The sequence below is a fragment of the Anas acuta genome, chromosome 6, assembly GCF_963932015.1.
Source record: "Anas acuta chromosome 6, bAnaAcu1.1, whole genome shotgun sequence".
Lineage (NCBI taxonomy): Eukaryota > Metazoa > Chordata > Aves > Anseriformes > Anatidae > Anas > Anas acuta.
This window is the reverse complement of record NC_088984.1, coordinates 30,353,337-30,364,744: the sequence shown is the minus strand read 5'-3', so window position 1 is coordinate 30,364,744 and position 11,408 is coordinate 30,353,337. Positions and strand designations below refer to the sequence as shown.

Here is an 11,408-nt window from a genome sequence, read left to right as displayed (position 1 = left end):
GGAAACAGCCAGTTTTACATCAATAACGTGAGAGCAGTGTGGGGAGATGGGCTTCTAGCACAGGCTGTGCTGTTTGGTTTGAAAGGAATAGAATAATCGATAAAGGGAAGGTGGCTGTGAGAAGGGCCGAAGCAGTATCATCCAGCATTAAAATAATTCCTGGGCTAAAAGGAAAAAAAAAAAAAGAGACATGCACACTCCATAAATGAGGAACTGTAAGAGTTTATGACAATAACAACAGCAAGAGCACAACTCATAACATAATCATTCGATCAATTTTCCTCAAATGGTTTCCAGACTAAGGGCTGGAGCAGGAGGCCAATAAATAAGCTCCCTAAATTCCACTTATACTTCTGCCTGTGAGCTGGCACAGAGCACTGCGTGTGCCCGGCAAAAAAGGCCTGACCTCAAGGACAGCTCGATGCTGGTGTCCCTGAAAAAAAACCAGCTTGCTCCATCCCAGCTCCCCTGCTGGAAAAGGTGACTTGTCCCGGCCGTCAGCGGGGAGAGCCCAGAGATGAAAGCCTCTCTTCACCCGCCAGACATTTCGAGCAGAATTACCTTTTGATGAAAGCATTTCTGCTGACATTTTTTTGTCTTCCGGAAAGCAACATGAGCGGAAAAATATCCATTCAAAATGAAACAGAAAGTTTCTCCTTTTTCACCTCCTTTGTCTTCCGTGGAAGAGTTCAGCGATGTTTCCTTTGCAAAATATTTTCTTTGCCCTTGCAGCCGTTTCAGCTCTCCCAGTTGCTCTGATTACTCGCCACCTCCAGAGTTCCTGTGACATTTATTTAATGATCTTGAAAAGCCTGTCAGCGAAAGCCGAATGCAAAAAAAAGATGTAATTTTAGCAAATTATTACTAAATTGTTACTTTCCGCGCTTCTTTGAATGTCACTGTTACGGAGAGTGGCTTTCCCTGCGTTAGCCTGTGTTTTGCCACACTGATGTGTTTTAGCCTTAATAATTTATACCTTAATTCCCAAATTTTCCAGAACCCACTCCCCAGGAAGGTATTTTGGGACAGACCCAGCATCTCCATATTTCACCGGCTGTGGACGTAACTATTTAATTTAAGCCACGGAGCTATTTATTCTGCAAGAACACTGTGCTTTTATTAGCCATTTATTTACAGTACGTGGCATTCCCCACGTGCATGACCTGCTCACGAGCACAGAAGGAGGCTATTTATTTTGGAGTCTTCTCTAATTTACACTAACCATGGAGCAGGGACCCATAAAAAGGCTGGCAAGCGGAGCAGAGCCTGCTTGTGGGCTCTGACAACACGGCCACTACAAGGCACTATTCATCCCTCGCCCATAAATATATATTTCAAGGTGCCCAAGGGAGTCCAGAGTTCAGTTTCCATCTCCTGAAAGTTTTTTTTTTAAAAAAGCAGGTGGGCACCGTGCACGTGGTCACTTTGTATGGTACCGAGCTTAATGCAGGCTGGGGAGGCATAGGGCTGGTGATCCTGCACCCCCAGACCCCATCACACCCCTCTGCCCCCCTCGCACGTTGTGTGCATGGCTGGAAGGGAAGAGGTGCAGCCACATTTCAGCAAGAGAGGGCCAAAAAAATAAATAAATCATAACAATTAGGAATTGTTCTACCGAATGCCTTTCCTTCTGTGGCACCCCGAAGTGTTCTTAGGGAACCCTGCAACACCAAACATCTGGGCACAGCAACAAGCAATAAGCAACAACAGCATGTTCATTGTTTAGCAGCCTTTTATAATCCGTCCAATGGTTTTTAAATAAAGTGGATGGAAAATAATGGAGATTCCAGGCCCTGGAACCCATTATTCTTGCATGCCAAGAGCAATGCCGCTAAGTGCAACAAGGACCCTGAAGTTAATGAAATTCCTGCCTGAGCAAACTTTTATCATGCTGTTTGGTAAAATGACTCGCGCATCATAAAAGCAACATCACTCAAGCTGTTAAAATGTCTTCTGTGTAAAGTCAGGCTAAGGAGCAGGAGGAATACATTTGTTAAATTACATATAACCGGTCATATACATTTTAAATATATCTTTATTAGGTTACTGGAGGTTGTTGAGTTTAAAGCATGATGGTGATTTGATCAACTGCTGTGCCAGTGATAGAAGTCTCCTGTTTGAATGGAAGGCTGAGAAATTTTAACTGATTTTCATACAGAACAGCAATCCATCACCCCACCATGCCTGGAAAGGCTCCATTGCTAGAGCAGTTTTCTGTAAAAATGTTTCATTGACAGTCGAATGAATAAATAACTGAAGCACTTCAAAGCCCCCAAAGGAGCATTTCTTTGAAGAATGCATTTTCGATGACAGCATCCACCCTGTTTCTAAAATCCCTAATAATCTTCCCTCTTCGACTCAAGCTCTGTTTTGCATGAGGGGAGCTTTGCAGAGAAAACCTTCCAGGCAGCCCTAATTAAGTTCAGCTTTGTCCTGATGAAGCACATCTCTGGAGCTGGATTTTCGTAGCCCTCGTGTCTGCCCTAACGTCTCTCCAAGTGGAGCTGGCTGGAAAATGCCCTGAAAATGTGACGGGGACTGAATTTGCCCTTGGAAGCCCAAGCAGGTGTCAATAAGCAGAGGTCAACTGCTGACTTTTCACCCACCACAGCCTGCTCTTTGTGAAGGGACACACGGAACAGATATCTCCTCTTCTGCTGCTGGACGGAGGTTGGAAGAGTTAATTTTAAGGGCTGCCTGAAGCTCAGCTCGTTTCACCTCCACTCCCCCCCTCCTTAAAGTTTTTAAAGTATTTAGCTGGAATTTATTTTCAAGATCAGTTACGCACAGTGCCTGTGAGTAATCCACCCTGGCTGGATAGATAACTCCAGGTCTCATTCATCATTTTTCCCTGACCCTTTATTTATAGAGCTGATTATAAAAGTGCCTCCGCCAACAGGCCAGCAGCTCTGTTGAAGGCAACGAGCTTGGGTCAATTTGTACCCACAGAGGAGGTGAGCCCGAACCTTCATCTTTCGCATTTTGGGGGCTTTCACTGCTTTTTGACCAAAACCTGAAAAAGTAGCAGCAACAAAGCTGTGACAGACATCAACCATTTCTGCCGAGCCCAGAGGGTGAGCCAGCCCTTTGCCTGGAGGCCTGGGGAAGTACAGGGAGATGAAGTAACCCTAACACGTCCCCAGAAGGACTCATAGGTGTCAGGAACAGTCTCCTGTGGGGAACAACAGGACAACACCAGTGTCACCATCCCTACCTCCTGACCAAGGGGCACCCAGGATAGGACGGGAGGAAATGGAGACCCCATCCCATTAGTGAATGGCCCCAAAACCCTGCTGTCACCAGTACCTCTCCCTTTCCCGAGGAGTGCCGTGAAAGCGCTGCGCTCCATGGAAAGAAAACCATTTCCCCTGGAGAATGCTGGCATGCTGTTGAGCAACAGAGGCATGGAAAGTATTTTGGATCGCAGGTTTCAGGGAGGTTTCTTGGAAGCAATCACTTCTTGTTGTTCTGCTTCGCTGACATAAACCTGGAGGGCTCGCTGCATTTCTTCTCCCCACTTGGCGTTGCCGGAGTTGTCATGTCTTAGCCCACGCCTGGCGGTGGTGCTGAGCCCCACCGTGATGCAGGCACCCAAATTTAATAGGGCTGACAGCAAGAAAGACGGAGACAACTTGGAGACAATCCAGAGACAGCCAGCAAGAGTGACAAGAGGCTGAGAAGCCATGAGCTACGAGGGATGGATGAGGCAGTTGGCTATGTTTAGTCTAGCCCGGGATAGCAAGGCAGAGGGGCATGATAACAGCCTTCCAGCATGGAAAAGCTGTCACGGGAAGGGCTGCCACATCGTGCTGCATCCACCCGGTAGGCAGTGGGAGAAATCAGCTCCTCTTGCAGCCAAGACGAGGCTTGGATGTCAGCAAGCACAGGGTTTCTGCCACCTAATAACATCCATGAGAATGAAGGGCTTAGGGAAAACAGGGTCTGGATGAAGAGCAGCTGGGGATGGAGTGACAATTTGATGTCCCCAGACCCTGTCCTGCTGCCCCAAGGTCTGTCCTGCTGCTTGCTAGCACCAAAGGAAGATGTTTCCCCTCCTCTGGCTTGTGGAGGAGTCCACTTTTAACCTAGGTCTGCTTTAAACGCTAACCACACACAGGTGTGAGACCTCAGGCGGCTGTCCTTAGAGCAGGTGGCCGAGCAGAAAAATGGAAGCACTGCTGCTAAGAAAAAAAAACCCAAAACCATATGCAAATAAATAAATATATAAATCATTCTGTACCTGAAACCTGGCTCTGCTCCTGGATGTCTCCTAAGGTCTCTCTGAGTGCTGCCTTCCTGAACCTGCCCAGCTCCTGGATTTGTGTCCCCTGCTTCTCCTTGGCACATAGTGAGCATGAATAAAGCAGAGCCCTCCTGCAGCTTGCCCTCTCAGCCAGGGCTGTGTCCTCCCTGTGGTGCTGGAAAGCTGCGAACAGCCCCGGTGTGCGTGTCCGGCTCTCCCTCGTTGCGCAGCACCAGCTTTCTGCCCCCTTTACCTTTCTGCCCAGGATGATTTTTGAGGACTTGGCGAGCTGTTGCCTCACGAGGGGTTGTTTTGCTCAGTTCCCTGTTAAAAACAGTGAGCACACGTGGCGTTTAGTGGAACAGATGGCTGGCTCGGACCGCTCCGGCCCCATCGTCACCCCGCGTGCACACACGTGCGCTGTCGGCAGCGCTGCGGATCGTGACCCCGCAGATGGTCTGGGTGAGCTCAGTCCGGGACAGATGGAGCTTGGACCTGGGGGAATGCTCTGGGTCCTCCCCGGCGTTTGGTATTCCAGGAATATGGGGGGGAAAACGGGCTTCATCTCGCGCGGACTGGTGGATGGAGCAACCCACAGTGTGCTGCGGGAGTTTCAGCCGGGATGTTGCACTCCTGAGCAGGCTGGTTTCCAGGAGGGTGCAGCTGGGGAAAGTTTATTTTGCTGTGCTGCTACCGTCCCGAGGTCATAAAGGCACGCTTGGTGCCTTTAAAGCCCCTACTTAGGCCTTGCTGGTGAGATGCAGGAAGGGCCGAGCATCACGGGGAGGAGAGGCTTTTTTGGCTAGGAGGACCTCAAAGGGATGTGTAGCCCCTTTGCCCCAAGGGCTGCAACATCTTAGGAGCCCCCTCACCACGTCCTGGCCACCAGCACCATCCCAACACCCCCACAGCTGATGTGAGCAGCTGTGTCCCTCTCTGCTTCTCCCCACGTCCCTGCAAAGGGACATCCCCAGTGTGCACTGTGCTGGGATTGCATCCCCCAGCATCAGCGTGCACAGACCCACGGATTAAACCCAGTAATAACAACCAGTAATGAATAACGTAACTCAATCCCAGCTGGCTCTGGAGCATCAGGAAACTGCATCCCCTCCCTTCCCGTCCCCTCCTGGCACTGGCAGCGGGGTGAATCTGTGGGCTCGGGGCCTCCTTATCAGCCACAGGCAGCAGGAAGCTCCCCGAGCCGGGGCGGCCGTGGTGCACGGTCTTGTGGCTGCCCTCTCTAATAATCCCTGTATTTCTCATGTTTTAATCAGCCCGCTCACTGTCCGCAGTGGCCAGCACACCTAGCCTTACCAGCATAATAATTAGGAAGCCTTTATTGGGTAAGAATTTAGAAATATCGAGTATCTCGCTGTTGCTGTTTCCGTAGATAATAATCCCCCTTTCAACTACATCCTTTCCAAAACACAGAGACAAAATGCAGCACAGTGGGAGATGGCATCCGTCCCCAGCCTTCGGTACGGCTGTGGAGGTTGGTGTAAAACGAAGGGCCCCCATTCCCATCCTCGCTGCAGGGGAAATATTATAGGGGCTGGCTGGGGCCCAGGCCTAAATGTAACTTTGGAGAAGACTTGAGAATCTCCTGTAAATGAAATTCAGGGGAGGAGGCTGCCTCTGAGCCAGTCCTGGCAGAGAGGAATCTACCTCTGAATGGGGCTTTTCCCTCGTGTTTTCCTTCTGGCATCCTCCTAATATGACAGCAATTAAAAGCCCTGAAAAATGGATGGGAACAATTTGGAAGAGGTCTCTATTAGGTTTGCTCTCATTAGCACTGCAGGCTTTTTTTTTTTTCAGCTGCTAATTGACAGCTGCCTTCCACATGCAGAGTCAAAAAAAAAAAAAAGTAAAAAAAAAAAAAAAAAGCCTCAAGATATTATATCAGGGATAGTTTTAACCAGGGCTGTCTTGAGCTGAGGACCATGAGAAGGGAGGTGGTGACGTGGAGCCCGTGTCAGGAGCCATGGAGCAGGGAGGAGTCATCAGCTGGGAATGGCACTCACCCAGCATCTGGAGATGCCCTAGGAGATATGTCAGGTCAGCACATCTCTTCCTTGGCAAGAAATGGGTTTGGCCCAGGAAATACACACCGAAATGCTCCGTCTCGGTGCTAAATAGCTGCTTTCAACCATGCCTTTGATCTGCGGGAAATTACAGGCCTGGCCACAGCTGCTGGCTCTGTTAAGCACATGCCAGCATCACCAGGTGTCTCCACTTCCCCTGTGGGCTTCTGGGGCACACCCAAGAGGGCAGAGCTCTGTCCCCAGGAGGGACACGAGAGGTGCTGGTCCTCTCTGGACAAGGAAAACACAAAAGCAGATGAGCACCCAGAGGAGCAGAGGGACATGTACCATGCCCCTAAGTCATTGCTCCATCTCCAGCTGATGCCCCCTGGGACAGCTTCCTCCCAGAGGAAATAGGTTTTCTCCAGCCATGGGCTTTCTGACATCTCAACATGTTGTTTATGGTAGTTATTAGATGGAGAGACTATTGCTTTAAATAAATCGTTCCTTGGGCATAAGGAAACGATGATGGTTTCCCCAAGCTGAGGGCAGGGAGGGAGTTATCTGAAACACAAATAACCACTGAGTCTGTCGATGGCTCTGTTTCTATTAAAGAGAAATATGTAAGAGATCAAATTCTGCAGCTAACAGCTAATAGTTGGCTACACCGCTGACATCTCCACATAAGCTCGCCCCTAAATAACTGAGCTTTGGAGCTGACTGGGAGTTCTCACCGAAATAGCTCTTTCGGGCAGGGAAATGCAATTTCTGCGAACTTGGAATTTTCTGCAGGGAACTGTTTCAGAGAGTTCCTTCTTTCCTTGGGAGCAAACAACAAAGAAGCCAACAAGCCAAACAATATTTAATTTCAGTTTGGCTTCCTTAGGATGAAAGCCTGAGTTTGTGAAGTCGAGCCGAGATGTTAAATTTCGTCAGTATAGCATTAACCAGAATCTGCAACAATTTTGCTGTGCTGCTATTCATGAGAAGTTTTTCTGGCTGGGTTTCCTCTAGACTACATTTCCCACCATAATTTCCATAGTCCTGCTTACCTGGTGAGCTGGTGAGCTGGGACAGACATTGTAGCTCCCAGGAACTCGAGGTATAAGGGATTTCACTGCGAAGTCCTTGCAGGGCTTTTGTCCTGTGTGTCCTTGCCCTGGGACACCAAGGTGACCATTAAACCTGAGCGATATTCAACCTGAGCAATGGCCCTGATGCTCTCAATCCCCTCGTTGTGAAATGATACAGAATGACAAAATATGATGCAAAGAGCCAAAACCCACGGACTTGTGGCCTGCTGGGACAGATGTCATACCCACAGCCTTGAGGAGATCAAGATCTAGATCTAGATCAGTTGATGGCCACAGTGCAGGAATCATACATTGGTCCAGTAGGGCTACAGGCTGCCAAGTAGGAAATTACTGTTATTTAAAAAGATGTAAGCAACCAGCAGCAGGAAGAGGAACCAGAAGACAATGTTTTCCAAATACAGGTGGCCTCATTCAGCATACAATAGCATGCATAGGATATCATCCCTACACTGTGTATTTGTCTGCAGAGACCAGTTAAATGGATTTAGGACAGGAGTTCTCAGTCATTTGGATATCTTGCTCTAAATTCCTATGTGGCTGCTTTTATCCTGGTATACAAGCACATTTGCTATGCAGATAATCTCGGTTTGGTGGAGTTTAAAATGAAGCTCTGTTCCTACCATGGAAGAAGCCTTCCCTGTGGGACTATACCCATATGATGAGCCTGGCTTAGCTGCCAGAGTAGCAGAGAAAAGAGGACTGCTTTTGGTGAGGGAAATATGGTACGCTGGGATGATTCACAGCCCCCTGAGCATCCCTGGGTGTCTGCCACGGATGTAACGTGATGTACCCATTCTAATTGCCACCTGTTTCCATCTGACCCTCTGCCTCTGTGAAACCAAGCTCAGGTCAGCACCTGACCTGTCAGTCACTCGCGTCTAACCCTCTAAAACACAGAAAAAGCATTCTCCTCTCTATTGTATCTCCCTAACATGACAGACAGAAATCCTGCATGCTCTCTGGAAAAGACTGCTCCATGAACAGCAGTTACTGTAGAAAAGATCAGGCTTTTCCATCCATGGCAGACAAAACCTCACTAGCTACCAGCCCATGGCACAGGGTGCCTGCTCAGCACTAATTGCAGAAAGCAGTCTGCACATTAAATAGCCTCCAGCCACCCCAGGAGTAGTCCCACACCCCTAGGCACCCATTTTAAGATCCCTAAAAACTCTGCCACTGGAAAAGGACCCTCATCTCGTCAAGTCCCAGCTCAGGCTCATGGTTCTGGTAAAAGGACATGGGAGAAAATCCAGGAAAAAAAATGCTGCTTTGAGCCCTATCTATTTACTTTATCTATCTATCTATCTATCTATCTATTAGGGGAGTACATGTATGCCTACAGAAAAAAAAAGTCTGGTTTCCTAAGATCTTGTTTGGCTATCTTATTCTCAAGAAACAGGGCCATTTTGTGGCCACTTGGAGACTTGTCAGCAGTGGAGATAAAGTGAGGATGTCCCCACTGATGGGGTCAGAAAGACCCATCTTTTTCAGGGGGTATGGTTGCATCAGTGACAAGCTGGCCCTGTTTGCCACCCCGGCTGCTTGTTCCAACACAGCACACCCAAAGCAGCTTTCCAAGTGCAGCTGCTAAAAAAGCAGTAACAGAAATCCCCCGGAGTGGTCTCCCTCCCGTTTTCCCTATCAGCCAAGTGGCACTCCCCACCACGCTGCAGGAAGGACCGAGCACCGAGCACTTGCCTCTTCCAACAGCCAGCAGAGAGAAAACAGACCCGAATCTCCTCGTGGTGACAGATGGATCAGAAAGGGGGTTGGAGCTCTTTGTGTTTCTCAGGGATAAGGATGTTGTTTTCCTCTTCATCCCTCTGAGACTTAGGGGCTTGGATCTGTGAAGGCTAATGCACCAGGCCTCGCAGGCAGGGGAGTTTAAAAGGATGACTTCATTGGACTTTGTCATTCTCAAAACACGAAGTTTTGGAGAACATGCCATGGCACTTGCAACAACACATGATAATGGGGTGTAACCTGAAGATTTTACTAGCTCTCACTTGGCACGGTTAGCATTAGCCTGTGCTGCCAGCGTGCAAATAAGTCGCGTAGCTTTGGCTCGCGTTTTTGTTGATTCTCAGGCAGAGAGCTGCTCCCTGCCTGACAAAAACTGCAGCTGCATGTGTAGTTCTGCTTGTACATCAGGGATATCCCTCGAGAAGTTAACTCTGGCCACTGTCCACCAGCGAGCCACATCCTGAGCCTGCAGACACTGCTGCATTTGCAGCTCTTGGTGACCAAGCCAGGTTATCCTGTCCTGGCTCTTTTGGGCAATGCTTCCCAAATGTACCGGGCGCCCTGGCACCTTACCAGCTGCTCCAGCATGCAGCAGAGCTCACAAAAGTGGTGCCTCAGGGCATTGCTTGCAATCGTGGAATCATTTTGGTTGGAGAAGACCTTCTGGATCACTAAATCTGTCAGTCTGACCCACAGAGTCCCATCACTAGACCACGTCACTCAGTGCCACATCCACACAACTCTTAGATGCCCCCATAGATGGGGTCTCCACCTGGGCAGCCCCTTCCAATGCTTTGCCCCCATCTCCATGAAGAAATTCTTCCTAATGTCCAACTTAAACCTCCACTGGCACAACTTGAGGCCATGCCTCACATCCCATCCCTCACCACCTGAGGGAAGAGATGCATACTTCCAGGCCACGGCCTCCTCTCAGTAGCTGCAGGAGCCGTGAGACCTCCCCTTGGCCTCCTCGTCCCCAAAGCAAGCAACCCTGGCTCCCTCAGCCGCCCCTCACAGCCTCATTTCCAGGCCCTTCCCAGCATCCTCACTCTTCTCCACATGTGCCAAGCATCTCCACAGCCTTCTTGTAGTGAGGGACCCAAAATATTCACGATATTCAAGGTGCAGGCTCATCAGTGCTGCATACAAGGGGCCCTGCTGGCCACTTACTAAAAGCAAAGACTACAAGTCATAAATATGTAGGGCCTGAAGTCCCTTCTCTAAGTAGGAAATGTGGGGGAGGAGGAGAGCTGGAAGCTAACACTCACTTCCTCACATTTTCAAACTTACTTACAGGAAAAACGGAGTTTTCCAAGAAAGACATTTCTAAACTGGAAGGAGCGGGTTTCACGTGAAAATTTCCATAAGAAAGTCCCCCCACCCCACCTTTTTTTTTTTTTCTTTTTTCTGGTGAGCATTAGCAGAAAAGCTTTTGTGTAAGAGGATGATGCATTTTAGTCGGTTCAAGGAGGACATCAATGGGTAGTGGGAGGACTGAGCCCTGGCCATAGCACTGCTGTTGGGTGACCTTGGAGGATCACTGTCATGCTGTTTTCCCATCTGTACTGCAGGGACAAGAAAGTGCCATACAAGAGTTAGCTGGGTTATTAATAGAGGCCTCTGGCTGAGATTTTGAAACAGCCCAGGGGATTGAGAAGCCCATTTATTCTGTATGATTCAAAGCAGGCAAATGACTCAGATTTCCTTGACACTTTTGAACATTAAAGTTAGGAAAAAGCTCTCTCAAAAGCATTTGTCTTGAGGGAAGCAGTCATTTGAATATGTGTCTTTCTGTTTCCAAGTACAAATGGGAGCAAATTACCAATGAAGCTGAAATGTTTTGTTTGGTTTGATTTTTATACTGAAAAATATCAGATATAGATCTGAACATCAACTGCTCTGCATGCTATAGTTGTGGTAGAAAAACAACTAATGTAGTGGTCAAAAGGAAACATTTTGACTATATGGGATGGAAATGTTTCCATAATTTCCTGTTTAAACTGTAGGTGAAATAGATACATTCTCCCAAAATGTTTGGATTTCATTAAATTGCCATTTTTGGCCAGATCCAATAGCAGCAACAGTGTGCATCTAGTTTAAACAGTTAATAGATATAATAGATTTTCTCCAGCATTGCCATAAATTACTTCCTGGGTTGACTTGTAAAACCCCAGTGAGAAAGGGGCTGAGGAACAGGCTACAGGAAGGTCATGGCAGGATCTGGCCTGGCATCAGGACCAGAGCATGACAAGAACGTGGGCTGGGGACCAGAGGAAAATTGAAGGAAGGCATCTTGCAAAAGAGCCT

The 11,408-nt window shown here is 48.4% G+C and overlaps 1 long non-coding RNA gene across 2 annotated transcripts; it reads right to left on the bottom strand.

Annotated features, from left to right (window-relative positions):
- Positions 1 to 206: 206 nt before the first annotated feature.
- Positions 207 to 6,397, bottom strand: LOC137858464 (uncharacterized). 2 transcript variants are annotated; one of them, XR_011097756.1, is made up of 3 exons: positions 6,265 to 6,397; positions 4,241 to 4,567; positions 207 to 812 (listed from the first exon to the last, which is right to left on the bottom strand). It is a non-coding gene; the product is annotated as an uncharacterized lncRNA (long non-coding RNA). The 2 variants fall into 2 exon arrangements; XR_011097755.1 differs by lacking the exon at positions 6,265 to 6,397 and having other exon boundaries at positions 4,241 to 6,038.
- Positions 6,398 to 11,408: the final 5,011 nt, after the last annotated feature.